The following is an 18,166-nucleotide window of genomic DNA, read 5'->3' on the forward strand; positions in this document are numbered from 1 at the left end:
TATATATATATATATATATATATATATATATATATATATATATATATATATATATATATATATAGCTTTTATATTTAAGTGTTACTTCAAAAAAAGAGCCAGTGTTACAAATAGGCATTAATCGGCATTAACGTGCTGCATTAACGCGAGAATCTTAACGCGCAATAAAAAATATCTCCGTTAATCTATTCTCAAAGTTGGGTTAGGAGCTGGGTCTATTCTACGCAAGACTTTCACCTTGATATTTTAGCGCAGATGTATACCTGACCGGTGAGCCGTCTGACAAAAAAGTGCCCTTCTGAATCCAGGGCTGAAGCAAGCTGAACTAGTGCTCTAGGCGAACGGCAACCACGCCGCCCTCAATCCGAAAGTGAAAAAGAAAGTGATGAGTTTGCGGATGAAAGTGAGGACCAGGGGGTACGCAGAAGCCGCCCTCACTATTCTGCAGCCTAGATCGTCTCTATAGACGCAACGACCCTGTCTGAATCAAATCAGTAGGATGCCCTTCTGGATCTTTCACTTACTTCGAAGACATTACTGACTACGTTTACATGTACATCAGTAATCTAGTTATTTGCCTTAATAGACAATAATATAATTAGGGTGTTTACTTGAAGCACTTTAATATAGGAGTTTCCTGTAATTTTGAATGATATTAACTGCAGTTCAGCAGTTTCACATTTACTCATGAACATTTCATTCATGCCCCCGTGACAAACTGGGGTATTAGACATAAACAAGGAGTAAGGACTGGTGAGAGTGTTATGGAACGAAATAACGCACACCAAATGAAAAGAAAAAACTTTGCAATGCATTTCACGATGTGTGTGTGTGAGTGTGTGTGTGTGTGTGTGTGTGTGCGGTCCTTTACTGACAGCTGCGTGTGTGGATCTTGTCAGAAAATACGGCCAAAAGTCCTACATGTTGGTAATAGTTTGATTGCTGATTACTTCAATAATGCCACTAATATCTGCATACTCCACATGTCTTAATTCCATTTCTGTTTAGTTCAGTCATGACTTTAGTCGGATTAAGGTAATCAAAAATCGCTGTTTGGAGCTTATGTAGGCCTACAGTTCAAAATTCATGTTTAACTGAGTAAACAGTTAGTAATCACAAGTGCATCTCATTGAACATTATTTATTTTCATTATCATAATAGGACAGTTTCTCAAGCAGTTTGTGAAGCATTTTGGAAACAGGAGAAACCCGTTCTCAAAGACTTATATTTAGTAATTATTAGGATAGCACACATATTCTGAATGCCTTCGGCGGAATTCAAATAAGCCATTTAGATTTATCTAGATTAGTTCCAAGATTCATCTAGATTTAAAAAAAATTATCTATGGCCACCTATAGTTACTAAACAAAATGAACGAACGCCAAACTTTGAATATAATATACAGTTTAGTAAAAAAAAGAGAACCAAGTTTGAAAATTTTAGCAAAGAAGACGATTAAATCCTATAGTTTTAGTAAAGTGACAGTAAAAACATTTAGAAAGTTACAAAGGATTTGTAATTCAAATAAATGCTGTTGTTTTGGTTATTCTGTTTATCAATGAATTATGAAAGAATGTAAAAAATGCAGTAATATGCAGTTACTTAAAATAAATTTAAACAAATAACAAAACAATTCTGCTTTATAGGCGGATGTGTGTTAAGTAAACACGTTACCTTTTAACGATTAAAGTTCAAAAAATGACTTTTTTGTTTGTTTGTTTTTCCCAATAACCCAATTTTAAGTTGTTTGTAAACGCCTTTATCAGTGTTTTATCAGTTTATTTATGTGCGCATGTCAAAATGTGCATGGATGGTATTGTATAGGTCACACAAGGGGGAAAAAGTAGAAAACATTACAGCTATCAAGACCTTCTGTTCAGAGGAAGGGATTACTTTAATGTTCTATCTTATGATAGAAATACAGGGCACTTCTACCCAGCAGGCACAAGACGTAATCATGACGTAAGATTGACATTGTACCCCAAAGTCTTTGGGATGTTGCATTGTGTTTGGAATTGAAAATTGGGTTGACTTCAGAACTCAACATCGGACTGTCGTCAGTGTCCAACCCACAGCCTAAAATCAACCAAATATCAACGTCCGATGATGTTACAGCTTGGCGTAATGTGGACGTTCCCACTATGACATCTATCAGACGTTGGATTTTGGTTACAATACCTGATGAATAAATGTCACAATAAAAGACAAAAACCTATTACACCTTTATTAAACACAACTTATGCAGTTGATACAGAACCATCAAAACAAAAAAGGTTATGTATTCGCAGGTATTGTAAACAAGTGATTACATTTTTGACACACTGAAGCTGATGTTTGGGCTGTGGCATCACTTCCTTTAATAAAGCAAGCCTTAGAATTTCATGTAAATGCAATTTTCTGCATAGCCGGTTTATTTATTTGCATATAAACCCATAAAAGCTAGATTCTGAAGTAATCTCCACTTATTTTGTGCATGTAAACACTCTCATTGAAGACTGGAGTAAGAATTCTGAAAACTCAGCTTGGCATCACATGCAGAAATGAATTAAAATTTTAAATCTACTCCAATAGAAAATATATTTACCAATGTTACCTGTGTGTTTACTGTATGTTTGATCAAGCAAATGAGTCTTGGTGACTACTGATTTCTTTTAAAAATGTACTGATCTCAAACTTTTGAACTCTACTAGTGTATATGAATCCAGCTAAATGGAAACAGATCTGGCATACACCATTATTTATTGACAAGTCTAGGAAAGTCGATTCTGAGAAAACTAGTACTTGTGCGTGTGCGGACAGTGTGTAATCCCTCCATGTGGCTTGATGGGGTTTATGCGAGTTCATGCGGCGAGCTTGTTTTTATAGTTTCATGAGGTGCATCTGAATGCAAACATAAACAAAACGCACGTACTGTACTGTATACACACACTGCATTTGCTCATTATCCTGATTACTCCAACAAACCATTATACGCAACTGTTTCTATGGTTGCTTAGTAACGGTTTGGGGGCTTTTGATGTGAAGTGAAGAAAAAGACAGCTGAAAAAAGCGAGGGCTCAGTGGGTTTCACTCACTTCAAGTCAACATATTTAAAAGGTCATTTCGTGCCTGGGTAGGACAACAATCTGAAGGCAAAAACAAGAGGATATACAAGGAAAAGCAAGACATAATCATGAATATTAAATGGATTGACACCAATGAATAAAGAAATAAACTATGCGATAGACTGATTAATGAAATGATAGGAAAACAAACAATGGATGGATGAATGGACAAAACGAACAATAGATGGATGGATGGATGGGTATGGATGGATATTAGGATGGATGGATGGATGAAAAGATGGATGATGGAAGTGAGGATAGATAGATAGATAGATAGATAGATAGATAGATAGATAGATAGATAGATAGATAGATAAATAGATATATAGATGGATGGATGGATGGATGGATGGATGGATGGATGGATGGATGGATGGATGGATGGACGTATGGATGGATATCAGGATGGATGGATGGATGAAAAGATGGATGAATAGATGGATGATGGAAGTGAGGATAGATAGATAGATGGATGGATGGATGGATGGATGGATGGATGGATGGATGGATGGATGGACGTATGGATGGATATCAGGATGGATGGATGGATGAAAAGATGGATGAATAGATGGATGATGGAAGTGAGGATAGATAGATAGATAGATAGATAGATAGATAGATAGATAGATAGATAGATAGATAGATAGATAGATAGATAGATAGATAGATAGATAGATAGATAGATAGATGGATGGATGGATGGATGGATGGATGGATGGATGGATGGATGGATGGATGGATGGATGGATGGATGGATGGATGAATAGATGAAGTCAGGATAGATAGATAGATAGACAGACAGACAGACAGACAGACAGACAGACAGGCAGACGGACGGACGGACGGACAGATGGGTGAATAGATGGATGGGTGAATAGATGGATGGATGGATGTCAGGATAGATAGATAGATAGATAGATAGATAGATAGATAGATAGATAGATAGATAGATAGATAGATAGATAGATAGATAGATGGATGGATGGATGGATGGATGGATGGATGGATGGATGGATGGATGGATGGATGGATGGATGGATGGATGGATGGATGGATGGATGAATAGATGGATGAATAGATGGATGAATAGATGGATGATGGAAGTGAGGATAGATAGATAGACAGACAGACAGACAGACAGACATACATACAGACAGACAGACAGACAGACAGACAGACAGACAGATAGATAGATAGATAGATAGATAGATAGATAGATAGATAGATAGATAGATAGATAGATAGATAGATAGATAGATGGATGGATGGATGGATGGATGGATGGATGGATGGATGGATGGATGGATGGATGGATGGATGGATGGATGGATGGATGGATGGATGGATGGATGGATAAATAGATGGATGGATGTAAGTCAGGATAGATAGATAGATAGATAGACAGACAGACAGACAGACAGACAGACAGACAGACAGACAGACAGACGGACAGATGGGTGAATCGATGGATGGATGGAAGTCAGGATAGATAGATAGATAGATAGATAGATAGATAGATAGATAGATAGATAGATAGATAGATAGATAGATAGATAGATAGATAGATAGATAGATAGATAGATAGAACAAATAAACTATAGATAGAAAAATTGATAGATGGATAGACAGACAAATAAAATGATAGAATGAACAAATTATAAAATAAACAAATGAACAATCAATGGACGGATGGATAGACAGGTAGAACGGCAGAATGAACAAACAGTACAAATCACTGATGGATGGATGGAGGAATAAATCTTTATAAGATCAACTTATAGATTACTGACAACACTTACACTGTTTATCTGCACTGTTAGACATTTCTGTAAATTACACAGTTATTTACTGTATTTCACCCAGTGTAATACTGCAAATTCCTTTTACGGTAAATAACTGTATTTACCGTTGCATTATGGGAATTTAGTGTGACGTCGAACAACATATACAACGATGTACTGTATTTGTAAAAATTCGTGTATTATACTGTATTTTCCACAACTGCTTCAACGCCACCTTGCGGCGATTCGACTACTCTGCACCACATTTTGCCTGAGGACCCTGGAGCAATTCTGGAGGACAATTTATTAGTGTGCCTGAAGAACATACTGGATTTAACAAACTTTACTCTGGTAAGCTGAGGCAGTGTTTCATTTTACAGAATGTTTTGTGGACGAGAATAGAACAAAGTAAAGTATAAAGTTGGCTATTATTATTTTCTCTGGCTTGGCGTTATTTCGCCCATTTGAGAAATATATCATCTATTAAGATGTTACCTTTATTTAATTTATTACATTATACACTACTATTACTTTAAATAAGACTGTTTATGACTATTAGCCATTGTTCTCGTCATATCTTTTTATTTATTTACATAGGAACCGGTGTTGCAGCGGGTTTTGGTTTAGGAGGGAACCAGAGGTATGCAGACAGTTTTGGAGGACACTTAGAACGAGACAACGGTCCGGCAGAGAGTGTTTTCCCCCAGAAGAATATGAATGAAAGACCAACAAATAATCCAGGTAAAAGCGCGTCTGTCTGTGCTGACAACACTCGACATTGATTTGAGCACCTCTATTAGCATTTGTTTGCTCAGCAACATTGGCTGAAGCGATCTTAAAATGGTAATGTTAACTGTTAGCTAAACTGAGCTAAGTTTATACTGAATTGGACTCAAACTCATTTTAACGTGCAACGTTTAACTTATATTGATTAATACTATATATATTAGACGTTGTGAACTTATTTTTCTCTGGTTTAGAGTAACTTATAACGTTAGCTTGAGAAATTAACATCGCGACGTAACCTATAAGAACGTTAACGTAAATCTATACAATATGCATAGAGGTAAAGTTGGTTTTATATTCGCACATTCGTTCATTTAGAAGACTCTATACTGTTTACCATGTTACTTTGAATATTCGATCAGAATTAGCATGCCAGTATGACTTGAAATCAACATTAACACTGTTTATTTGACCGTGAGCATGTTGTACTTTGATAGTCATTAGCTGCTAAAATGATTTCGCTATTTAGAGTTTGCAAATAATACTTTTATGAAATTAAATTATTAAGGGGGAAGTCTGAATCTGCTAATATAAAACCAATTTTACCTCTATGCATTATGCTAATAACCACATTTTTGCTATTTATTGTTTGCTAATTATTTTTTATCACAACTCTTGACATTTGGTTTAACATAATTGTTACCATTATATATTTTTTCTGTTTAGATATGGCACTGGCACAGCAGCAGGTTTTGTCTGAAGAAACAAACAGCATTTCGGAGGAACATCTTGATCAGCACAGCCTTATGCTTAAAAAATAAGCAAGACCAGTAAGCAACCAAGGTAAACAAATAAAAAAAAAAGTTGTGTGGAGGTTGTGGATTGTAGCATGGTATTCTTATCTGTATTTTTGGCTTTTTTGTGGTCTCAATATAGAATACTGGGAGCCTGCCTGTGCAAACTGGACCTCATACAACAGTAAGTACTGTACATCTATTTGTTTCTCAATATAGTAACGTTACTTTTAATACCAAATGTGTCACATGTTTAGTTGCTAGCTAAATAAAAAAAATCTTTTTCCCTTTTTTATTAAACTATTTAGTAGGGTTTTTTTCATCTTTGTTTATAATATTTTTGATCAGATTGAGGTCTGTCATGGGTCAGACATTTCAAAATACAATAATTAGTATTGGGATACATGCATTTGTCTATGTATTAAATGTCTTTTTCCCCATTTCATGTTGCCTAAATATTTTGTAATAAATAAAATAATACAAATTTTTGTATAAATAATTCCAGAGGATGAAACAAAATGCACAGCAACAACCAGAGTGAGCCAGAAGATAGCAGGAGAAGTAGTGAAGAGAATGACAACCATGAACAACAGTGAGTTATCCTTCTTTCACCAGCTAACTGAGAACTTGGATTAGGTGAGACACTCTCAATAGTTGTATCAGTATTCAGTCAGTTTTAGTTTATTAGGAATACATAAAACAAATAGTCTAATCTGTCCTGCAGTGAATCAACCCATCACAAATGCTACAATGTTTTTGTAAAACCTTGTTAGGAAAAAAATAAACAGGACATTCTGGTTAGTTATCTTTTAAACATGGTAGTGAGCAGGTTATGAGCAGGAGCCAGTTGCTCAGTACCAGCTGAAAACTAGCCCAACCTAGCTGCCATGCTTCAAAATAATTAACCAGTATATGATTTATTTTTTTTAAACAAGCTTCTTCTATGCTTATGTTAGTCTGTTTCTCCTTATCCAGAGTTCTTCATAATCCGGGACTGGGCCAAATCCTGACCAGATGCTGTGGTGGTCATGGAGGAGTGAATCCTAAAAGACACACGTGTTCAATGAGTTTCCGCATTGATCCAATGGGCCAGCCTGACCACCCGCTGGTGAACTTTCAAGCCTCCGGTGCCTAGACTGCGGCCTTGCACAAGTTTGGCTAGAGGAGAACTGGTCGTGCCCAACTGAGCCTGGTATCTCTCAAGGGATTTTATTCTACACTTTTGTCAGTTGGTGAAGTTTGTTCCATGCCACTGTCGCCACTGGATCGCTTGGCTACGATTGGTGGATCGGTGGATTTGCTCTTCAGTGTTTGGACTTTCAGCAGTGACATTTACTGCTTCAATTCTGAAAACTGGACTGAAGCAGCTTCAATTTACAAGAACTTCTATGTTAAGCTGCTTTGACATCATTGATCTACATTGTAAAAGTGCAATAGAAATAAAGATGAATTGCATTTGAACATGTGAATTCAGACCTTGTTGAGCATTTGACACCAGAACTAGTAATATTTTAAAGTTGGGTTGTTTCTGAGTCGGCTAATAGTTACAAATATTTATTTTTCCAACAATATGCAATTCAGAAGTTTAAATTTTTATTGTACATGTATGTTCTAGTGCTTTGTGTGATTGATTTATTTTTAATGTGTTGATTTTATTGCTTAATGTAATTTTCACACATTTTCCTTAAATGCTTTAAGCATTATTAATGTTTTAAAGAATGGAATATTTTGTAATTGTGTCTGGTTTAATGTCAGTAGTACTTAGTACAATTGGAGTTTTTTTTTTCTCAACAATATGCAGGTCAGACACTTAAATTAGTTTTGTACATGTATGTTAATGTGCTTTGTCATTTTCAATGTTTTTTTTCTTAAAATAAAATATTTTGAATGATTGAAATGTAATGTTTTTACACATTTTTAAGCTTGGGTTAAGCATCTCCAATGTTTTAAATAAAGAGTGTTTATTTTGTTAATATTTTGTAATTGTGTCTTTTTTAGGTCTATAGTATTAAAATAATATTAATAAAATTATATTATAAAATATTTAGGACAAAATTAAAAGGTTTACAGTAGCTAACTGTTAACTTAGGTTTTTACAGTAGTTAACCATTTTCAGACACTACGGTAACATGCTGTAAACGGATTTACAGTTGTATACTGTAAATCTAAAATACAGTAACTTACTGGCAACAGTGTTGCCAGTAAGTTACTGTAAAAACCCTTTGAAATGTCTAACAGTGTGTTTAGTTATGAATTATCTGGTTAGATGTTATGAATGTGCTAACTGTACCCATTATCAATCACATCAGTGATATTTTAATTTTTACAGTATGATCAGCCGACCATTGATATGATTTGTGGTTACCAAAGCGATGTAATGCAATTTCCAGGGCATTACCTGTGGTATAATGCATCATACAGAGTACATGTTCACATTAGTGAGTACAAGCGGGATCTCAGCCCAGCGTGATTCCTAGCAGAATTACAGCCTTTCCTGGGGATGTAAATATCAGTTTAAGTGTTAAATCAATATAAGTGTGTGGAATAAGTTGCTATTTAAAAGGCAGGCGAACAGAAAGGCCGCTAGATGAAGAACGGACAGACACAAAGGAGAGAAAGAGACACACACACAGAGAGAGAAAGAGAGACAGAGGAAAAGATAGATAAAGCGACGGAGATCAAGAGCCAGACAAAACAGAGACTGGAAAAAAGACACCAATTACGGTAGCTTCCGATTCTCGTGTTACCATGGGAACCTCCCACTGGAACTTCGTGGGAAAGAGCAGTTTGGCTCCCATAGGACACGCGGACACACACATACACGTGCTTATGAATTGTGATAAAGAACCTCTGAACTAGCTGCCATGCTAAAAGCCACTGTAGGTTAACAGGGTAAAAAAAACAACTAATAGTTATTACACAGCACATTGATCACATTAAGAATTAAAAATATTCATTCATTTTTTTTTTCAACTTAGTCCCTTTATTAATCAGGGGTCGCCACAGCGGAATGAACCGCCAACTTATCCAGCATATGTTTTACGCAGCGGATGCCCTTCCAGCTGCAACCCATCACTGGGAAACAGTGGGAAAAGTTTTGTTTATTTTGTTGAAATTAGAGCAAAACGTTTTGACAGAGATATATTTCAGTATGTACACCAAAAATGTACACAAAACCAGGCAAATTAAATATGAAAATATGCCCATGTAAAAAACTTTTAGGATATTGAACAAAACAAAGTTAATGTTTGGACATTTATGAAAAAAGAACAAATTGAAGATCGTTGAAATCTGCAGACACAACTTGACAACCTGTACTAAACGAAACACTCAAAAGTTGACTTTAAATTATTTATTTCAAGTACACTGCAAAAAAATAATAAGAAAAAGTTACAACAATAGTTTTTGAGTTACTTTAACTTATTTTAATATGTTTATTGTGTTTCAACGAATTGTTTTAAGATTAACTTAATATTTTTAGTCAGTTTGACTGCTGAAAGTTGAGATGACAAGAAAAGATTTTTTAACCCATGGTTCAATTATTTAAACGTACCCCTATATATGTTTCTGGAGATCGCGAAATACATTCCAGGAGGTGTTTTTTTTTTTTTTTTGCAGTTTTTGTTTTCCCAAATCCACCAGAGGCCACTGTGTATGCTTTTTGAGATCTCAAATTTCTCTCTCGAGTGCCATTCGCGCCTGCTGTTCTCGCGTAAATCCACTAAAGGCTGATGTTTTTGCTTTTTGAGATCTCAAATTTCTCTCTCGAGTGCCATTCGCGTCTGCTGTTCTCGCATAAATCCACTAAAGGCCGATGTTTTTGCTTTTTGAGATCTCAAATTTTTCTCTCGAGAGCCATTCGCGCCTGCTGTTCTCGCGTAAATCCAACAGAGGCCGCTGTCAATTGACTGACTGACTGGCCGATACTGGGGATACGACTTGGGATCCTTTGATTGGAGGATCGTGATTAGGTAATGTGGGCCAGCTGGGTCAATCATGAGCATGTGCTCCTCTCGAAATTTGTTTAATATTAAACTTCACATCGTTATTGTTCAATATAGAAATAATTGTGGAGATTGCATTTTTGCCATCCCCTAGACCTACTGTATTTGAGTGTGTTGTGTTGGACTGTATGAAAATCCAGAAAGTTCCAAAATCTTAGAACTGGCAGATGCATGAAAAACAGAAAAGACTTTCACAAAGAAAAAGATCACACACACACACACACACACACACACACACAAAAAATCATGCATCTAAATGAAATGCTGATGGGAACGACAATAGTGAGCGGGATTAATTACTTGACTCGAATAATTAGAGCAACTAAGCAGAAGTGTTGTTATGCATCTATTGTATGATTCTTTCAAACAAATAACGCAGAGGTGTTTGTGTCACGACAAAAACATTTTCACAGCTCAAAGGAAAAGAAATTCATTGAGCGCTCGTGAACAATAAAGTATCTGCGAACCTTTTGAAGTATGTTTGCATTAGCTTTGAATTCAGCATGCATTAAAATGACTCGTTTGTTTCTTTATTTCAGTTTGAGGCTGTGGAATTGCATGTGATGTCCTCTGTTGCCTCATACTGTAGCTACAGACCGTGAAAGAACAAGCGTGGACCACCCTCATTATTTATGAATTACAGCAATAGTGCCTTCCCCTTTTACAGGGCTCCAGTGGATTATGCTGAACTGAATCGACCTTAGTTGGGAAAAGTTTAGCTTTATCATGATTTGAACATTTGAGATGCCTTTTATTGCATGAAGTGTAGATTTCCAGAATCAATTCTTCTTCATTCTTGTAACTGCAAAGGTCAGTAAACTATAATAGAATGCATTAGTGTTTGCTCACTTTTTTAAAGGCATTGTGTAATTTTTTTAAATCATTTTTTCCCATAAGGAAGCCTTCATCCATGCATTATTAGGGTATATGCAGGAATCCTAAAGGTAATTTCAACATCTTTTTAAGACTTTTTAAAGACCTTCTCAAAATAATTTAAGACCTAATCGCCACTTCAAGTTCTGATCAGTATCAAACCTTTAACATAATAAACAGTTGTCGTGGTTAATTTCAACAACAGGCTTCAACCATTGTTTAAACTCGTCTTTCTCCAACCAGAAGTACACAAACTTACATTTTTCCATTTTGCCTTCTGCTTCACTCTATAGTTTTGCTACATGTGGAGAGCGTCACATCAACTTTCCGTGTTTGTCGCAAATTACATGGCATCACCTGGACGGAGAAGCTTGGCCAGTCCAGCTTGGGATCTCAAATTTCTCTAGCTAGTGCCATTCGAGCCTGCTCTAGAGATCTGCACGGGATTAAATTTTGAATCCCACTCCCGCCCGCACCTGCCAGGTTTTAGCCCGAACCCGACCGCTCCCGCTTATATGAAGCACTTGTTGTCCCGCTGCCCGACCCGCCCCGTTTTCTACCCGCCGCGCCCGCTAAAGAGCTGGGGGGAGAACAAAACCGAAAATCACCCAGCTATACAGTCCAGACAGGCTATAACAAGCTGTCTGTATAAACACACACACACATAAGCACCAAGCACACACACAGGCAAAGCTCTCTGTCTCTCTTTTGCGCGCACTCTAAAACACACACACACACACACACACATACACACACACACACACACACACACATACACACACATAAGCACCAAGCACACACACAGGCAAAGCTCTCTCTCTCATTCACGCGCACACACACACACACACACACACACAGCACCAAACAAGCTAAACACAGCATTGCGCTATTTCATTTACACACATACATACGCGTGCTCACTCGGGAGTCGGGAGTGATATTGCTAGACAGCCCGCTCCCGTCCCAAATTAAACCCGTTACCAACCGCTCCAGCGATTTATTCGGAAATTTATACCCGCGCCGCAGAAATCTGGCAGACCTCTAGCCTGCTCTTCTCGTGTAAGTCCACCAAAAGCTGCTGTCGACTGACTGACCAACCAACCAATCCCCTACCCACCTCTTTCCCTAAACCCAACCAATGATGTTTTCAAAAGCACCGATTGACCAGCGCCCACCCACTTCCCTTAACCAAACCTAGTGTTTTCAAAAGCAATCCAGAAAAACAAAAGCCATATTTTAACCACGTTTTCAGATTTTACCACATTCTCACCCTGTTATTTACATGTTTGTTTTACTTTTTGACTTCTGTTTTTGTTTTACCTGCTTTCTAAAAGCGTTCGTTACCAGACTCAAACCCGGATGTCACAGTCAACTCCTCTCTGCTTCTCAAATCCTCTGACGTACGTGATGAGCCACTGGAAAAAAACGTAAAAGCAGGAATGCCGTTCACACGAAGGTAAGAGGTTAGCTCGTAAGCGCTATAAGGAACAGTGTCATACTGCCCCATAGCGTTCGTTTTACAGACAAAATGCAGCCATAAGTACCTCTGGCTACATAGTTTGCGATCTCCAGAAATCTATATAGGGCTACGTTTTCAGAAGAAGCCTATGTTGAAATTAATCATTACAACTATAATGTAAAAAAATTTATTTGATTTAAAAAAAAAAAAGGATTACATTTCCTATTAGTAATCACCAATACAATTAAACAACATCAACGTCTCATGAGTATAATTTCCAAATATTTTAAAATCACACAAAATCTGCAGAAACTCACATCTGGTCCGAGCCCCTCCCCCAGAGAATCCTCAGTCTATAGTGATCGACGATTGGCTCCTGTACTAGTAGGCGGGGCTTCACTCGCCATATTGACCGTTACACTTTTCCCTATTCAAAACTGTACAAGTGACACGTCTTTAGTATTCTATAGTGTTAGCTACAGTCAGCTTGATGGAGATGCAGCTAACACTCTGTTTTCTTTTTTTGCAAACTTTGAAATGACTTGCTTCATGTTAGGATGAAAACCCAACTGAAATGTTTGTATCATCCTGACTCTCATAGTTGGTTGTTTGGCTCATTGCTTTTAATACCTTCATAAAGACTATAAAATCCCTATGGGAACAGGAATGAGGAAAAATACTTAACTAGTGCTGCTGAAAAAGCGAGTGCACTCTACTGTCAACCTCACATTTGCATATTGAATTGCAATCGGTTTATTGCTCTATTTGCATACTAAAATGTGATTGGTCTTGTCTTCATGCAGTACTTAACAATATATAGCCACAACATACTGTGCAAAAAACAGAATTGCATTGTCTCTTGAATCTCTTCCACAGTCCAATGCAATCTTAAAGCCAATAAACTGCATTTATATAATAGCCAGCACTATATTAATATTGCTAAAAACGTTCAACCCCCAAACGAAGTGATAAACTTAAAATATGTGCAGCAGAAATCAAAATGGAACTGACGTATTTAATTTTGTCCATGTCTCCTGGCTTCATAGCTCATTTTAGGCAGCACTATGGTGATGCACGATAAACGATCGATGCCAGTGATGTTTTAATATGAGACAGAGTAATCACATTGCAGGAAAACAGGAGTCATCTGTGTCCCAATGTTTAGATATATTGATTCGCAACATAGGGAGTGGAATGACACCCAACAGTTCTTTTCCGAGGAAGCGGACCAAAAATATCACTGACTCATCTTGCTCTCTGGAGCATATACAAATATTTGTTCAATAAAGCGCTCTCCAGAATGAGAGTGTCTCGTCGGCGTCGGACTAGCATTAGCAAGTAGCAAAGCAAAGTTCACAGCTGTGGTGTAAACTAAAACTTCCTGTTTCAGTGGGAAATACATAAACACAGGAAAGAAAGTGCGCTTGCCAAGCCATTTTATGATGTTTTTAATACAAAATGAGTAAATGTATGAAAAAAAAAACATCTGAAGTGTACAGTTAAAGTCAAAATGAGTAGCCCTCAGGGTTTCTGCAGGTTTTTACAATGTCAAATTTAAGGCTTTTTAAAGGGCCATGAATCCTCACCTGTCTCAGCAGGGTGTTGTCACACCTCTTGTGTCATGACTGTCTATGTCCACCAGATGCCACTGTAGTTCAGCAGCACTCTCGACGAACTACAGTGGCTTAAGAACTACATATCTATACATTCCTTCGCGCACACACCCGGTCTTCCATATATACTGATTTGTAAAGCTGCACAATTAATCGTTAAAAGATTCCGATCTCGATTAGACCCCCTCGAAGATCTTAATCCAGCATTTCTACGATTCTGCCAATCATATTTTCAAGTTCAAGAGAGAAGAAAAGGCGGCTGCACGTGTCTTTTCACTGTTTCACACACGTTGCTCAGTGACATTAGCCCCTTTCACACAGTGATACCGGTAAATTTCTGGAAAATTTCCGGAACGACTTTACCGGTATATTCAAAAAAGCGCTGTTTACACAGGCGAGGACGTTACGGAAATTTTCCGGAAAAGAGCATTCACACATCCATTCCAAAATACCGGTAAATTCTGACATCATTCACCACAAATGAGCTTTAAACGGCTGCGCTTGTATTTGTAAACATTTGACTAAATTACAAACTCTGTGGATGATCAATATTGTGAACAACTTTCGCAGGATCACTTTCGCATGTCGAGATGTTCTTAATATCTGCGTGTGCGGCGCTCATAGGCGCACGCAAAGCTTGAAGGTAAACAAACAACGGCTTGTCATAAGCATCTCATCGATGATTATTTACACAGTTGGCATTAAGATGAACATATAAACGTGATCTGACTAAATTCTAGCAGCTAAATGTGTCTGGAAAAATATTCAAAGGCTTTTATCCTCACAAACCGCGCGGACGTAAATGCGTCTGACTGTTGTGATTGGCTAAAGCAGACGTCTCACGTCAGCACGTTCTAGACGTGCACGCGCTTATTACGGGAATCTTCCTTCTGCATTCACACAGCGCAGCATTCCGGCAAATTGCCGGTAATGTTACAACTTCTCTTTCCGGAAAATAGCCAGAACGAATTTACCGGTATTTTCAAAAAGGACCTGTTCACACATACAACCTTTCCGGAAAATTGCCGGAAATTTTCCGGAAAGGTCTGTATGTGTGAAAGGGGCTATTGACACCTCCAAATGATGTTGAATGAGTCACATACTGTATTTATAAGGTATAATTCACCTAAAAATGTCATTTTTGTCTTCATATAATGATGTTTTCGCGATCGGGAAATCACACGTGACGTGTGCGGCTGACCGTGAGCTGTTATCACAGAGAGGACACGCTCACTCTCCTTAATGATAGACGCGCGCGTCTACTTTAGTGAACAGAACCTGCATATGTTGCGAGTAACAGGTAATACAGTTGTAAATAATATTCAGTTTGTGCCACAGAGTGATTGGTTGGGAGCCGCGCGCGAAGTATAAACAAGCACTTAGCAGTCAGAATGAAACCAAAAGTGTGCAGGTCATTTAAATAATCATATCGCATTTTAGAGTTATGATTGCGACAAGCATTTAATATGTTTTTTCTTTCATAGCGAACCCACAGTTGTGCATGAAAATAAATGTTTACAATGTCAGTATAAGTACTCTAGCCTATATATTGTTAATTATAATCTGATAATGGCAAACGTCTGGTTTTACCAGAGAATAAAATTGTCTAATATGACAGATTGGAAGCATGTATCTCAAACATAATAATTCAACATCAGAATTATCATAAGTAGAATAGAATTATTTATAGAAGCCAGTAGACCTACACATAATATTATTATCGAGGTTGTGCCATAGGTTTGTTTTTACCATACATTTATTTTCTACAGAATCATGAGAAAATCGTGATCTTTATTTTGAGCAAAAAAATCATGATTCTCATTTTAGCCAGAATCGTGCAGCTCTACTGATTTGCAATCACAGCTGTCATTCAGCCAGTCTAGTTGTAGTTCTAGTAATAGTTCTAGTTTAATCTGTTTGAGTTCCTTGTTTGTTTGTTTATTTTGATACTTTGTCACTTTGATTTTTGGATTTTTGTCTCTGTCACTGCACTAATTTCACATTAAAACTGCACTTGGATCCTACACACGTTTTTGTTCCTGTTTCATTCCTCCAGACGTGAAAAAAGAGTCAGGAAAGAGGGTGAGTATGGCTCTGTTTAGGTGTAAGTTTGGGGAGGGAAAGGGGGTGGGTTTGCATAAAAATGAGAGTTTTCAGCTCGAGCACGTGCTGATTTTCACTAAGGCAAAATAATCACACGCAGCATAGACAGACAGTGACTGTTATGGACATCAGTAAACAATTTATTTGCCAAATTATTATTTGTCGACTTCAACTGCAGTTTACAACTTTCAGGATGCGAGGAACTGCTGGAAGAGTGTTGCTGTATTGGAATGTTTGATACCACACGCTGTATGGGAGAAAAAAAAAACCTCTGCATTTCTCACTAACTTAAACGCACTCAAGCAGGTAGCATCAGAAAGCCATGTGTGGATAGACTATCCTGTCACAAAATGCACCGAAAATCCAATACAACGTTTGATTATGGTATTTACATGTTTACAACCGGAGAGCAGCATTTACGGCGAATCTTTCAGTCCATAATACTGTAGTGATAATAACACAATGTATACTTAGTAACTAAATCACTTTGACTAAGATATGACTTTAAAGTACTGCTGAAGATACGAACTAAGGCTGCATTTACACTGCAGATCTTGATGGTCAATTCTGATTTTGTGACTATTCGATTTTTTTGATGATCTGCTTACATCATCTTTTAAAAGTAAAAAAAGTTAAAAAATGTAAGTAAATTTTTCCCTTCAAAATTAAACTTTTATTATTTATTTATTTATTTATTTATTATTTTCATTCATTCATTCATTCATTCATGTATTATTATTGTTACTAATACTTTCTCAGTCCAGTGTTGCAGCTAGAAGGGTGTAAGACATATGCTGGAATACTTGGCAGTTCATTCTGCCCGTGATATCAAGGGACTAAGCTGAAGGAAAATGAATGAATGAATGAATGAATATTACTACTTGTACCACGAATTCTACCAGTTCGTCATTCTAATCCCTCAATAGCTTTCTCATTGTTTTCTCATTTCTTATTAATTTTCTTGTTTTCATTTAAAATGATTTAGTTTTCATTTAATCAACAGTATTACATAATTAGTAACAGTATTACCATAATTCAAACTACTCTCTAAGATTGTTAAAACATTTTAAATTTTAATTCGATTTTTTTGATGATCTGCTTACATCATCTTTTAAAAGTGACTTTAACTCATATCCGATCCTCTGCATTTTACACTATTGGTAAGGCTTTAAACGTCACTTTAAGCTGAATACTAGTAACTTGAAAAAATACCTAATCAAATATTATTTACTGTCATCATGGCAAAGATAAAATAAATCAATCATTAGAAATAAATTATTAAAACTATTATGTTTTGAAATGTGTTGAATTTTTTTATTTCCGTTAACAGAAATTAGGGCAAAATATACAGGGGGGCTAATAATTCAGGAGAGCTAATTCTCCTTTAAATGTATTCTTTGGAGGATAAGGAATGTATTTTGTATGATGTGTAGCAGATATTTTAATAGGTATGTTTCTAGATTGTGTTTAAACAAAAATAAATGAACAGAATTCTAATTCTAATTGCAATACTAAAAATGACAGGTTCATGTGTGTTTTGTTTTGCTTAAGTTCAGTTTTATTTTTTTATTCAGGTCTAGTTTTATTAGATCATCTTTCTGTTTAGCTGTTCCTGTTTAGTTCCCACTTTTACTCTGTATAATTTATACTCTCCTCTTGGTTCAGTTCTCCCTGTCTGCTATTGTTTATAGTATGGGGTTGTCTTGCAT

At 36.7% G+C, this 18,166-nt stretch overlaps 1 protein-coding gene and 2 long non-coding RNA genes across 7 annotated transcripts in view; 2 read left to right on the forward strand and 1 right to left on the reverse strand.

Moving 5' to 3' along the window:
• The window catches only part of cacna1hb (calcium voltage-gated channel subunit alpha1 Hb), a 184,317-nt gene that overhangs the window by 109,448 nt on the left and 56,703 nt on the right, over positions 1–18,166 (reverse strand). The gene's annotated exons all lie outside the window — the stretch shown is intronic.
• On the forward strand, positions 4,922–8,378 carry LOC141375511 (uncharacterized). 2 transcript variants are annotated; one of them, XR_015476181.1, is made up of 6 exons: positions 4,922–5,236; positions 5,483–5,626; positions 6,338–6,454; positions 6,548–6,589; positions 6,911–7,041; positions 7,381–8,378. It is a non-coding gene; the product is annotated as an uncharacterized LOC141375511 (long non-coding RNA). The 2 variants fall into 2 exon arrangements; XR_015476180.1 differs by having other exon boundaries at positions 5,100–5,236; positions 6,911–6,997.
• Positions 11,869–16,623, forward strand: LOC141384614 (uncharacterized). The gene is made up of 3 exons (XR_015476195.1): positions 11,869–14,651; positions 15,416–15,795; positions 16,028–16,623. It is a non-coding gene; the product is annotated as an uncharacterized LOC141384614 (long non-coding RNA).

Source organism: Danio rerio, chromosome 1 (assembly GCF_052040795.2).
Source record: "Danio rerio strain M-AB ecotype USA chromosome 1, GRCz13ab, whole genome shotgun sequence".
Lineage (NCBI taxonomy): Eukaryota > Metazoa > Chordata > Actinopteri > Cypriniformes > Danionidae > Danio > Danio rerio.